We start from the raw sequence: 12,061 nt of genomic DNA, 5'->3' as shown, positions 1-12,061 counted from the left end.
AGCTTTATTCCCTACCACTAAGTATGTGATTACCCAGGACCATTTTAAAATCTATCTAGAATACTAATTAAAATATAAAGGGAGAAATTCCTAGACTTCGTTATATATAGTTGTTTTCCACTTATACTTCATAGCAGTGATCGCGTTCTGTACCTTTTTAACACAACTATACCGCTTTGAAAATACTAAAATCCATTAGCCAAACATTTAATATAATGTCTTGTCTTTTAATGGTTTTCTTTCTTCACATATGGAAATTATTCTTTGAACTTCTCAAGGCCTTCATTCCCTTACCTTTTCTTGGTCAGTATTTAAAGCCTTTTCTAATTATAGAAGGTCTAAGTTTTGTGTGCCTAATATTCAAACACATTAAGTTTCACATAGGAGAATGGAAGAAACAAAGTCAAGAAAGACAAAAGACTTATATGTTCATGGGAACTTGAGCAGATTGAAAGAGAATATTTTCTTGAGAAGTAAATTGATAAATAATGTGAACATTTATGTGGGGCTGGGTAAAGTAAAACAAAGTAATTCAGGGATGGGTTTAATAAAAGGAAATGGTTAAAAAGTTTTTGAAGAGCAAAAGCACAAAAATGGTATGGTAGATACTGGAGGAATAGATAAAAGAGCAGTAATAGTATATGACCTGAGGTTGCTTATACCTTTCAGCTGGAGCTCACCAGCCCACACTGACCACTTCACTAGGGACATTGACCCTTTTAGTGCTAGAATCACTGAAGAAGTATTGTTGCTCCTGCTTCTATTACATCATCATCACCATCATCATCATCATTATCATTGTTGTTATTTGGCGATAACACATTTTTATTTTTTTAACTTTTATTTTTTGTATGTATTTATTTTTTATTCAAGTATAACATAGTGTTATATTAGTTTCAGGTGTACAATATAATGATTTAGCACTTCCATGAATTTCTCAGTACTCCATTCCTAACATCTCTATCAACTTCCTGCCACCACTTCTGCTATTAGAATTAGAATTAAGACACTTCTCTTTCCTTCCTGATCTTTTATCTTCTAACAGAGCCTTAAATCAGAAGAATCGAATATGAATCTATAGCACAATGTTATCTGAGACATGGAGTTCATAGATTTTTTCAGCTCCAGCACTACAAAATTGAGCACAGAGGGACACGGATGGGGCTCAGTAGACATTAGATAAATTACCAGCACAAGACTTAATTGTGAAAATCTAGTAGAAGCCAGACTAAAGTTGAAATTCATTTAAACTTATGTGCACATTTTAAAAAGTTCTTCAGAGTTTATCTAAATTCTTCCCTCTCTTTTCAAATTTCCTCACATAATCATTCTTGCAGTGAGGAGCACTTCCTCTTGTGGAGGCACCATTTTTCACTTGGGAAATCAATGGACCCGTGATTGGCAATTGCTACTTTTACATGGCACGGCATCTTGAGTTCTTGATACTTCGGCATTCATAGAGCGTTCAGACTAAAGTCATGGCAAATAGGCCCTAAATAGAACAGCCTCTGCCTTAGATAAACAAATTTGGGTAAAGCAAACCAGTTTTACTGAAAATTTCTTCTAGAAAATCATTCTATTGCATGTGAATGAACAATTTCATAACAGCACTAGATATCACATTGGCAGATTAGAGCCTGGTGGACTTTCCTTAATCCCACACATAAGAAAGTATTTTTCTTCTCATCCAATTGTTCCAGTACCAATCCCTTTTGATATCACTGACATAAGAAAGATAGTCATAAAACTATCTTAAAAGCGGGGCACCTGGGTAGCTCAGTCAGTTAAGTTTCTGCCTTTGGCTCCGGTCAAGATCCCAGGGTCCTGGGATCGAGTCCCACATCCAGCTCCCTGCTCAGCAAGGAGTCTGCTTCTCCCTCTCCATCCACCTCTCCCCCTGCTCATGCTCTCTCTCTCACTCAAATAAATAAATAAAATCTTAAAAAAAATATATCTTTAAAGCTTCAAGTAGTCTAATAATTCACCAGATCCATTTAGTTTTATAGAATTAGTGGAACTAAAGTAGATATACTATCTCTTCCCACCCCTCCATCACTATTCCCATTATATTTATCTGTTTTAGTCATTCTTAATATTTATTATATATTTTATTTTCATTGAATAGGAAAATCAAAATACTGTCAGTTTCACCAAATTATACAACATAAACCACATACATATATAATTTTATGTTTTTAAACAGACTTTTTAAAAAAAAATATTTATTATTTTATTATTATTATTATTATTTTTTTTTTTGAGAGGGGCCTGGGGGACAGACGGAGAGGGAGAGAGATAATTTTAAGAAGTCTCCATGCCCAGCATGGAGCCTGACACAGAGCTCAATCTCACAACCCTGAGATCATGACCTGAGCCAAAATTAAAAGTCAGACATTTCATCGACTGAGCCTCCCAGGCACCCCTATAATTCAAAACTTTTAATTTCCTGAACTTTAGAGGCAAAAACATTAAATGTCTTTTATATATGTAGTTGACATTTCTTCTAGCTAGCATATGATCTGACTGTTTTTCCAGTAGAAATAATAGATTTACATGGATCAATCTAATCTCTAGCCCTTTATTACCAAGAAAGGACTTTTTCTCTGAAAAGATTGGCTCCATTTCAGGGTAAAGCAGGAGCAAAAAGCACTCAGTTCCATCACAATAACTAATTGGAACCCCTAAGTGAAGTCAGATTATCTAGCTGAAAAGTGATCAACACTCTAAGTTAACTTGGTTTTCTAAAACTTTATTATAAACACTAACATTTAAGAAGTTTTCTGTTTCAACCACCACTTTAAGGCAATTGTTTGCCCCTTTATTCAGTTCCCTTTTTCTATAGGGAAGTATGAAAACATAACCCATGACTCATATACAGTTGCCTAAAAAACTTTGGGTATGATTGTTTTCTATAAATTTGACATTCTAGAGGAATACTTCCTGAGATCTTTAATATTCAACAATGTGGTTATCACTATTGCAAGCTCATTTCCTCAGTTCTGAAATATGAAAAAGGGCCATAATATCTTCTCCATGTGATTATTTGGGGTTATTAAATTAATACTCCATCAATTGAAAACAAAGTGAAGCAAATGATAGTATCACTTGGTAATTATCTTATTTTAACCCAAGAGACTAGAAATATGAATTATGTATCATAGATCTTCAAGAATATTTTAATAACTCAAAAATGTTAAATTAATAAATTTGAATGGTATAAATGTTACAAAAATGACATAGTGACTAATCATATCATATTAACACTTATCAGAAGTGTGGCAGAGTTTAACATGCAGGTAAATTCCAGGTATAGTCAGTGAGTGAGATACATAGACTGCAGCTGTCAGTAATATATAATCAGGAACTGGAGAATTTATGGGGTATATCCATGTGAAGAAAAGATTACAGGATTATCTGCATGTGTAGCATTAAGGAGTAGAGTCTACAGTGTACATCTTTTATATTGCAAAAGACAAGTTGAGTATGGTTGTAGACATGCAAGTTCCGTAATGTTCAATGGAAATTCTATTGTCTTTCTTCCCACCATGTGGAAAAAGAATAGTATTGCTTTCATTTACATATTTATTTCAGTATTCTTGATCTATAAATGTATGCATTCTTTCAATTATCTTTTAAAATGATTATAAAATCTGCCTGGTTCTTCCATAATTTAAGAAAATCTTTAACACATGTTTACTTTTATATCTGTATGATAGGCATATTGTTTTATTTTTTCTTAGAATTATCTTTACAGTAATCACTCTTATAGTCAGTATCCTTCTACTGGGATTCCTTTTCTGCCTGAAATGGAAAATAGAGATATCTAAGTGCCTTATAGTACCCAAGATGAAATTTGCTTTTCTTTCCTTTCTTTCTTTTGGTGTCATAAACAAAGAGTTAGTCAGAAAACTGCTTTATCTCTTCACATGCCGCCTCCTCATCTGCTGGCGGAAATCAGCAACACAATTTTTCACTAACTAACTATGTATTATAAATAAGAGTGTGTGGTCTGCATTCATTAGAAATACAAGAAGAAATGAATAGTGATGATTCTTTATTTGGGAGTCCCAGAGTGCTCGCTTCGGCAGCACATATATTTGGGAGTCCCAGATACTTTCTGGGGAGTATTAGAATTTGGAATTGGATGTCAAGATCACTAATCCCTTAATCAGAAAACCTAGAAAGGCTTTCCATTTCTTGTTGCTTGATGAGACTTTTTAGAATAATGAGAAAGTCTCCAGCTATGTTATCACCAGTAAATACAGTAGTCCCCCCCACTTTTCCATGAGGGATAAGTTCCAAAACCCCCAGTGGATGCCTAAAACCATGGGTAGTACCAAACCTTATATATATACACTATGTTTTTTTTCCTGTACATATATACTTATGATAAAGTTTAATTTGTGAGTAGGCACAGTTAGAGATTAATAACAATAATTAATAATAAAATAGAATAATTATAATAATATGCTATAATAAAAGTTACATAAATATAGTTTCTCAATATATTTTACTGTACTCAACCTTCTTGTGATGACGTGAGTTGATGAAATGCCTGCATGATGAGATAAAGTGAGCAGAATGGCATAGGCATTGTGACATAGCATTGGGCCATTATTGACTTTCTGATATGTCAGGAGGAGAATCATCTGCTTCTGGACCATGGTTTACTGCGGGTAATTAAAATTGTGGAAAGTGAAACCATGGATAAAGGGGATGCTGCTATACTTCAAATTTAATATTGAGCAACTTTATCAAAATATCTGACTGCTTGTAGATATTAGGTGTATTTAAATAAATTAGAGACTTCTAAATACTAAGTACTTGAACTATGATAAATATTCTAAATAGGGGGGTTGTAAATGTAAGCAAAAAGAAAAAATCCCCCAAATATAAATAAATATATTTTAATATAAAATCAAGTAGTGCTAAATGTTATAAAGCAAAAAAATAGGGTTGTGTGAGTAGGATAGATATTAAAATCAGATGATTAAGGAAGTCAATGAAAACATGAAATTTATATATGAATTGAAATGAAAAGGCTTGAATTACTTAATAAGAAGATTCAGTGCAACTGCTGACTAAGTGTTTCCTGTCTTTATTAGCTCACAAGGGGAGAAAACATATTGAAAATGACACAAAGGACCAATTTTTAGTCATGCATGATGGCACTGAACTAATCCAACTGCCAACCTCCCATTGATTTCAAAGGATCTGTATGCTCAGATCAGCTCTGCAGAGATGCAGAGCAAAGTGAGAAACTGACTCAGAGATACTTGACATCCAATATGTTTGATTTAGTTTTTCTAACACAGATGAACATAGCGTTCTCTCAGGTTAAAAAAAAAAAAAAAGGGGAATTTTCTGTATGGCTCTGTTGAACTTGGTTATTTTTACAAGTATTCCCTCTGATGATATTTCTTATGAATAATTAAATACTTCTTATTTTTCTTCTAATAAAGTGTTACTGAACACTTGCATGGAAAATAGAAGAACTCAGCATCACATATTTTGAAAAAATATTTCCATCTGCTAAGAAAAGACATCATTGATTTATGAGCCTAAGGGATATAATTGGGGGCATTTTATATTATTGTGCAGTGCAAAAAAAAAATCCATGTGGATAGATATAATTCAGAAATTGTGTGTGTGTGTGTGTGTGTGTGTTTTAGTAAATCTAACAGTGATGATATCTGACTGAAGAAATGCTATCCACTAGATGACACTAGATCTTTGCTTCTAGAAGATCTGGCTAAAATCATTAATGAAGGTGGCTTCCCTAAACAACAGATTTTCATTGGAGACAAAATAATATTTTTTAAAGATTTATTTATTTATTTTAGAGAGAGGGAACATGCATACACATACAAGAGGTGGGGGGCGGGGCAGAGGGAGAGGGAGAGAAGCAGACTCCCCTGCTGAGCACAGAGCACAGTGCAGGACTCAATCCCACAACCCTGAGATCACGACTGAGCCAAAATCAAGAGTTGGGCACTTAATGGACTGAAAATTCAACTTAATCCTCAAAGACTATAAAAATCTCAGCATAGGTCTTTCATTAAAAAAAAAAAAAAGTTAAATTTTAGTCTCCATCCTTAGGTATTCTTCACATTACTGTAGAGCCCTTACTTAAAGTAACATAGTAGGGATTAAACAGGCATATATATATATGCCTGTTTAATATATATGTTTATATATATATATATATAAATGTCATGTTTTTGTGTCTTCTAAGAGAGGGATAGAATCTTCTTAGATGGTAGGTTTCAAAAGATGCCAAAAGGTGCTTTATTTTGCCCTCAGCCATAATTACAATATATACAGGCATACCTCATTTTATTGTACTTTGTTTTATTGTGTTTCACAGATATTGCAGGTTTCTCTATAAACTAAAGTTTTGTGGCAACCTTGCACCTCGCAATGAGCAATTCTTTCAGTGCCATTTTCCAACATTTGCTCACTTTGTGTCACATTTTGGTAATTCTTGCAATATATCAAACTTCTTCATTACTATTATATTTCTTATGGTGATCTGTGATGAGTTCTCTTTGATTTTACTAGTGTAATTATTTGGAGGCCCTACAAACCACACCCGTATAAGATGGCAAACTTAATTGATGAATGTCGTTCATTCTGATTGTTCTACCAACTGGCTGTTCCCCAGTATCCTTCCCTCTCCTCAGGCCTTCCTATTCCCTGAGGAACAACAATATTGAAATTAAGCCCCCTACAATGGCATCTAAGTGTTCAAGTGAGAGGAAGAGTCACACACCTCACACTTTAAATCAAAGGCTAGAAATGATTAAGTTTAGTGAGCCAGGCATGTCATAAGCCAAGATAGTCCAAAAGCTAGGCATCTTAAACGGAACAGTTAGCCGAGTTGTGCATATCAAAGGAATGTTCTTGAAGGAAACTAAAAGTGTTACTCCAGTGAATGCATAAATGATATTAAAGCAGAACAGCCTTTTTGCTGATATGGACAAAGTTTTAGAGGTTTGCATAGGAGATCAAACCAGCCACATCCTTCCCTTAAGCCACAACCTAATCCAGAGGAAGGCCCTAACTCTCTTCAATTCTATGAAGGCTGAGAGAAGTGAGGAAGCTGCAGAAGAAAAGTTGGAAGCTAACAGAGGTTGGTTCATAAGGTTTAAGGAAAGAAGCAATATTTATACCATAAAAGTACAAGATGAAGAACCAAGTGCTGATGTAGAAGCTGCAGCAAGTTATCTAGACGATCTGGCTAAGATCATTAATGAAGGTGGCTTCCCTAAACAACAGATTTTCATTGGAGACAAAATAATATTTTTTAAAGATTTATTTATTTATTTTAGAGAGAGGGAACATGCATACACACACAAGGGGTGGGGAGGCAGAGGTAGAGGGAGAGAAGCAGGCTCCCCGCTGAGCACAGAGCACAGAGCACAGTGCAGGACTTGATCCCACAACCCTGAGATCAAGACTGAGCCAAAATCAAGAGTTGGGCACTTAATGGACTGATCCACCCAGGTGCCCCCAAAATAAACCTTCTATTGGAAGAAGATGCCATCTAGGACTTTCATAGCTAGAGAGGAGAAGTCAATGCCTGGCTTCAAAGGACAGGCTGAGTCTCTTGTTAGGGGCTAATACAGCTGGTGACTTCAAGTTGAAGTCCATGCACATTGACCATTCTGAAAATGTAAAGGTCCTTAAGAATTATGTTAAATCTACTCTGCCTCTGCCCTATAAATGAAACGATAAATCCTAGGTGACAGCATATCTGTTTACAACATGGTTTTACTGACTATTTTAAGTCCAATGTTGAGACCTATTGCTCAGAAAGAGATTCCTTTCAAAATATTACTGCTCCCTGGCAATGCACCTGGTCACTTAAGAGTTCTGATGAAGATGTCCAACAAGACTAATGTTTTTGTGCCTGCTAACACAACATCCATTCTATAGCTCATGGGTCAAGGAGTAATTTTGGCTTTCAAGCCTTATTATGTAAGATACATTTCATAAGGCTGTAGTTGCCATAGATAGTGACTCCTCTGATGGATCTGAGCAAAGTAAATTGAAAACCTTCTGGAAAGGATTCACCACTATAGATGCCAATAAGAACATTTATGATTCATGGGAAGAGGTCAAAATTTCATCATTCACAGGAGTTTAGAAGAAGTTGATTCCAACCCTGACAGGCGACCTTGAGGGGCTTTGAGGAGTTCAAGACCTCAGGGGAGGTAGTAACTGCAGTTGTGGTGGAAATAGCAAGATCACTAGAATTAGATGTGGAACCAAAGATGTGACTGCATTCGCTGTAATCTCTTAATAAAATTTAAACAGATGAGAAGCTGCTTCTCATGGATGAGAAAAGAAAGTGGTTTCTTGAGACAGAATCTATACCTGGTGAAGATACTGTGAAGATGATTGAAATGTCCACAAAGGATATAGAATATTACTTAAACTTAGTTGATAAAGTAGTGGCAGGATTTGAGAAGATGCACTCCAATTTGGAAAGAAGTTCTATCATGGATAAATGTTATCAAACATCACATGTTACAGAGACATCATTTGTGAAAGGCAGAGTCAATCAGTGTGGCAAAATTTATTGTTGTCTTATATTAAGAAATTGCCACAGCCACCCCAGTCTTCATCAACCACTACCCTGATCTGTCAGCAGCCATCAACATTGATGAAATACCCTCCACCAGCAAAAAATATTATAACTCACTGAAAGCTTAGATGATGTTTGGAATTTTTTAGCTATAAAGTATTTTTTAAGTAAGGTATGCACATTGTTTTTTTTTTTAGACATGTGCTACTGCACACTTAATAGATTATAGTATAATATAAGCATAACTTTTATATGTGGTAGGAAGCCCCAAAAATTTGTCTCACTTTGTCTTGACAAAATTATTTGTCTTGCTGTGTGGTCTGGAACCAACCCACAATATTTCTTTCCAAGGTATGCCTGTACTATATTTTTTTCCATAAATCCTTCTAGTTTTAAGCTTAATTTATGTCTTCATATGCTGTTGTCTAATTTGTTTGTAAATAGGCCTTGAGACAACTTCTTCCAAATAAAGATTTTTATTGTCTGGGACCTGGGATATCAGAAACATTTTATCAGACACCTTTTATTCAATACATGAATAGAGGAATTAAACTTAATTTCTAAGAATTCATAATTAATTCCTAGATATATAATCAGTGATTAAAACAATAAAAATACCAAAAATTAGAATTTGTAAATATTTTGCAATTACAAATAATCTAAGATTTAACTAACAGATGACTCCAGTGCCATAGATATATACCCATATATGTCTGCATGATATAAGTGTATTATCAAACATTCTTTCAATCATATTTTTCATCTTATCTATTATAATCTTTTCTTCCGGTGTTCAATACACTTTCCCAAAATAATACTTTGTATTTTTAAAAAATTGACAGGTTGTTTACCAGAAAAATTTTATTCTTCACAAAAATGAAGGGAATGTTTTCTGTCTTGATCTATCTTTAAACAGAGAATGCCTACTGATTTTGTGACGAGCTTCAAGGAGCACAGAACAAGATGAAACAAGCCTAGTGTTACTGAGATCTGCCAGGCTGCAGGCGTGATTTGGTATATCACTGTGGTGTCTTAAAAGAGAACATTAATATATAGTGTTTGGGAAATTAATACTATACATTACCCTGTGCTAAACTCACAGTAATATTTTTCATCAGTGACTTTCTTGTTTCTGAAACAAAACTCATGATGACTTGCCCCTTTTTTTAATGGTAAAACTCACTTTTGTGAACTCATATAAGGAATTAACAGAAATCAAGACAACAGTTATATCTATTGATTAATTCATTGCATTATTTGGATAAATCCCTTACTAACTTGGAAGTGTGTTTGCATTCATTTAAAAATCTATTTATTCAAGGTACCTGGATTGTTCAGTCAGTTAAGCACCCAACTCTTGATCTCAGTGCAGGTCTTGATCTCAGGGTATGAGTTCAAACCCCTCATTGGGTTCCATGCTGGGCGTGGAGCCTACTTTAAAAATAAATAAATAAATATTTATTTATTCAATCAACTTTTCTGTAAAATGAACTAGGCTCCTTTATATTGGACTCAACATGGAAGATATAAGGATAATTTAGACATGATTTATTCTCTATGGAAGTTTAAAACTTGACAAGGAGGAAAAAAAGAAAAAAACCTGGTGAATATATAAAGTAAGATTGATCAATAGAGCTTTGTGCAACAATAGAGTTATTCAGTATCTGTGCCGTCCATTACAGTAGCCACTAGCCGTGTATGGCTACTGACCACTTGAAATATGGCTAGTATAACTGATAAGGTGATACTTAAAATATATTTAATTTTAACTAATTTAAAATAAATAGCCACATACGTCTAGATGCTATCATATTGGACAGCACAGATATACGGTAAGACATTTTATATATTTTATGTTGGGGAATAAATATACATTATATATTTTAAAAATCCTGATTTTTTAATATCTTCCTTCTTTGGACTTAGTACTTTTTTTTTTAAAAGATGGGACTATAGGGCGCCTGGGTGGCTCAGTCGGTTAAGCGACTGCCTTCGGCTCAGGTCATGATCCTGGAGTCCCGGGATCGAGTCCCATATCAGGCTCCCTGCTCGGCGGGGAGTCTGCTTCTCCCTCTCCCCCTCCCCCTGCTTGTGTTCCCTCTCTCGCTATGTCTCTCTCTGTCAAATAAATAAATAAAATCTTTAAAAAAAAAAAAGATGGGACTATATCTGAGAATAAGACAGAACATAGAGAAATTTTTATCTAGAAGAGTGAAACAAAATATGTACAATATCTAGTGATGATTTCTATGAACAAAAAGGCAAAAGCAAGGTAAGGTAATAAAAACTGTCTGCAAGTACTCTTCATAGAAGTGGGGACATTAGTGCTTTTATGATAAAGTGACATGTGAGTGCAGATTTCAGCAAAATGAGAGGAAAGAGCCAGGTTGATATTCAGAGAAAAATATTTCAAAGAAGCTGTAATAATGAGAGGTACAAAGACCCTGTGGCAGACACACTCTAAGGAGGGTCCTGGGATCCTCAGCTCTTGATATCTATGCTTGTGTCATCTTGAGTGTGGGCAGAAACAGTGACTTGCTTTTAACTGATGGAATAATGCAATGGTGATTAGATGTCACTTCTCCAATTACATTGCAAAAGGTTGCAATATCTCTCTTGCAATATCTCAAATGCAAATGCTGCAATAAATATGGGGATGCATATATCTTTTTTAAGACTGTGTCTCTAGCTGGCGGATAAAACAAGTAGCCATTTTAAAGGGCTCATGTGGCCAGAAACTGAGGACAACCTCCTGCCAACAACTAGCTATGAAATGAGGGTGCGGACAGCCTCTCGCTGTGACAGCTAGCAAGAAACAGGCCCTTAGGTCAATAGGCCTCAAAAAGTAATTCCTGCCAAAATATGAGTTTTGACTCAGATCCTTCCAAATCAAACCTTAGATGAGACTGACACCCCATCTGACGTTTTGATTACAGTGTTGTGGAGCTTGCAAAAGACCACCCTAGTTAGGTTATGCCTGGACTTCTGACCTACAGAGACTGAGATGTTAAATGAGTGTTTTAAGCTGCTGTATCTATGGTGATGTTGTTATGTTAACATAGACCTTAAGGAAGAAGCACATTTGCATGTTCTAAAATGCAAATTGTAGTGAATGGGATCAAAGAGGAAGGAAAATGTCATTTAGAGTATGAGCATTAATTTACTATTTTTAAAAATTTGATTAAGAATAAAATTATAGGGACGCCTGGGTGTCCCAGTCAGTTAAGCATCTGCCTTCAGCTCAGGTCATGATCCCAGGGTTCTGGGATCAAGTCCCTCATCATTCTCCTTGTTCAGTGGGGAGCCTGCTTCTCCCTCTCCCTCTGCCACCCTCCCCCACCTGTGCTCACTCTTTCTCTCTGTCAAATAAATAAATAAAATCTTTAAAAAAAAAAGAATAAAATTATAGCAAGGGTTTCTGGGTGGCATGGTTGGTTAAGCATCAGACTCTTGGTTTTGGCTCAGGTCGTG

At 35.2% G+C, this 12,061-nt stretch overlaps 1 pseudogene; it reads left to right on the top strand.

Moving 5' to 3' along the window:
* The first annotated feature begins 6,732 nt into the window (after positions 1–6,732).
* On the top strand, positions 6,733–8,692 carry LOC123324293 (annotated as a pseudogene).
* Positions 8,693–12,061: the final 3,369 nt, after the last annotated feature.

The sequence above is a fragment of the Neomonachus schauinslandi genome, chromosome 3 (genome assembly GCF_002201575.2).
Source record: "Neomonachus schauinslandi chromosome 3, ASM220157v2, whole genome shotgun sequence".
Lineage (NCBI taxonomy): Eukaryota > Metazoa > Chordata > Mammalia > Carnivora > Phocidae > Neomonachus > Neomonachus schauinslandi.
Note: the sequence above shows the minus strand (reverse complement) of the source record. Positions and strands in the feature narration are given on the sequence as shown.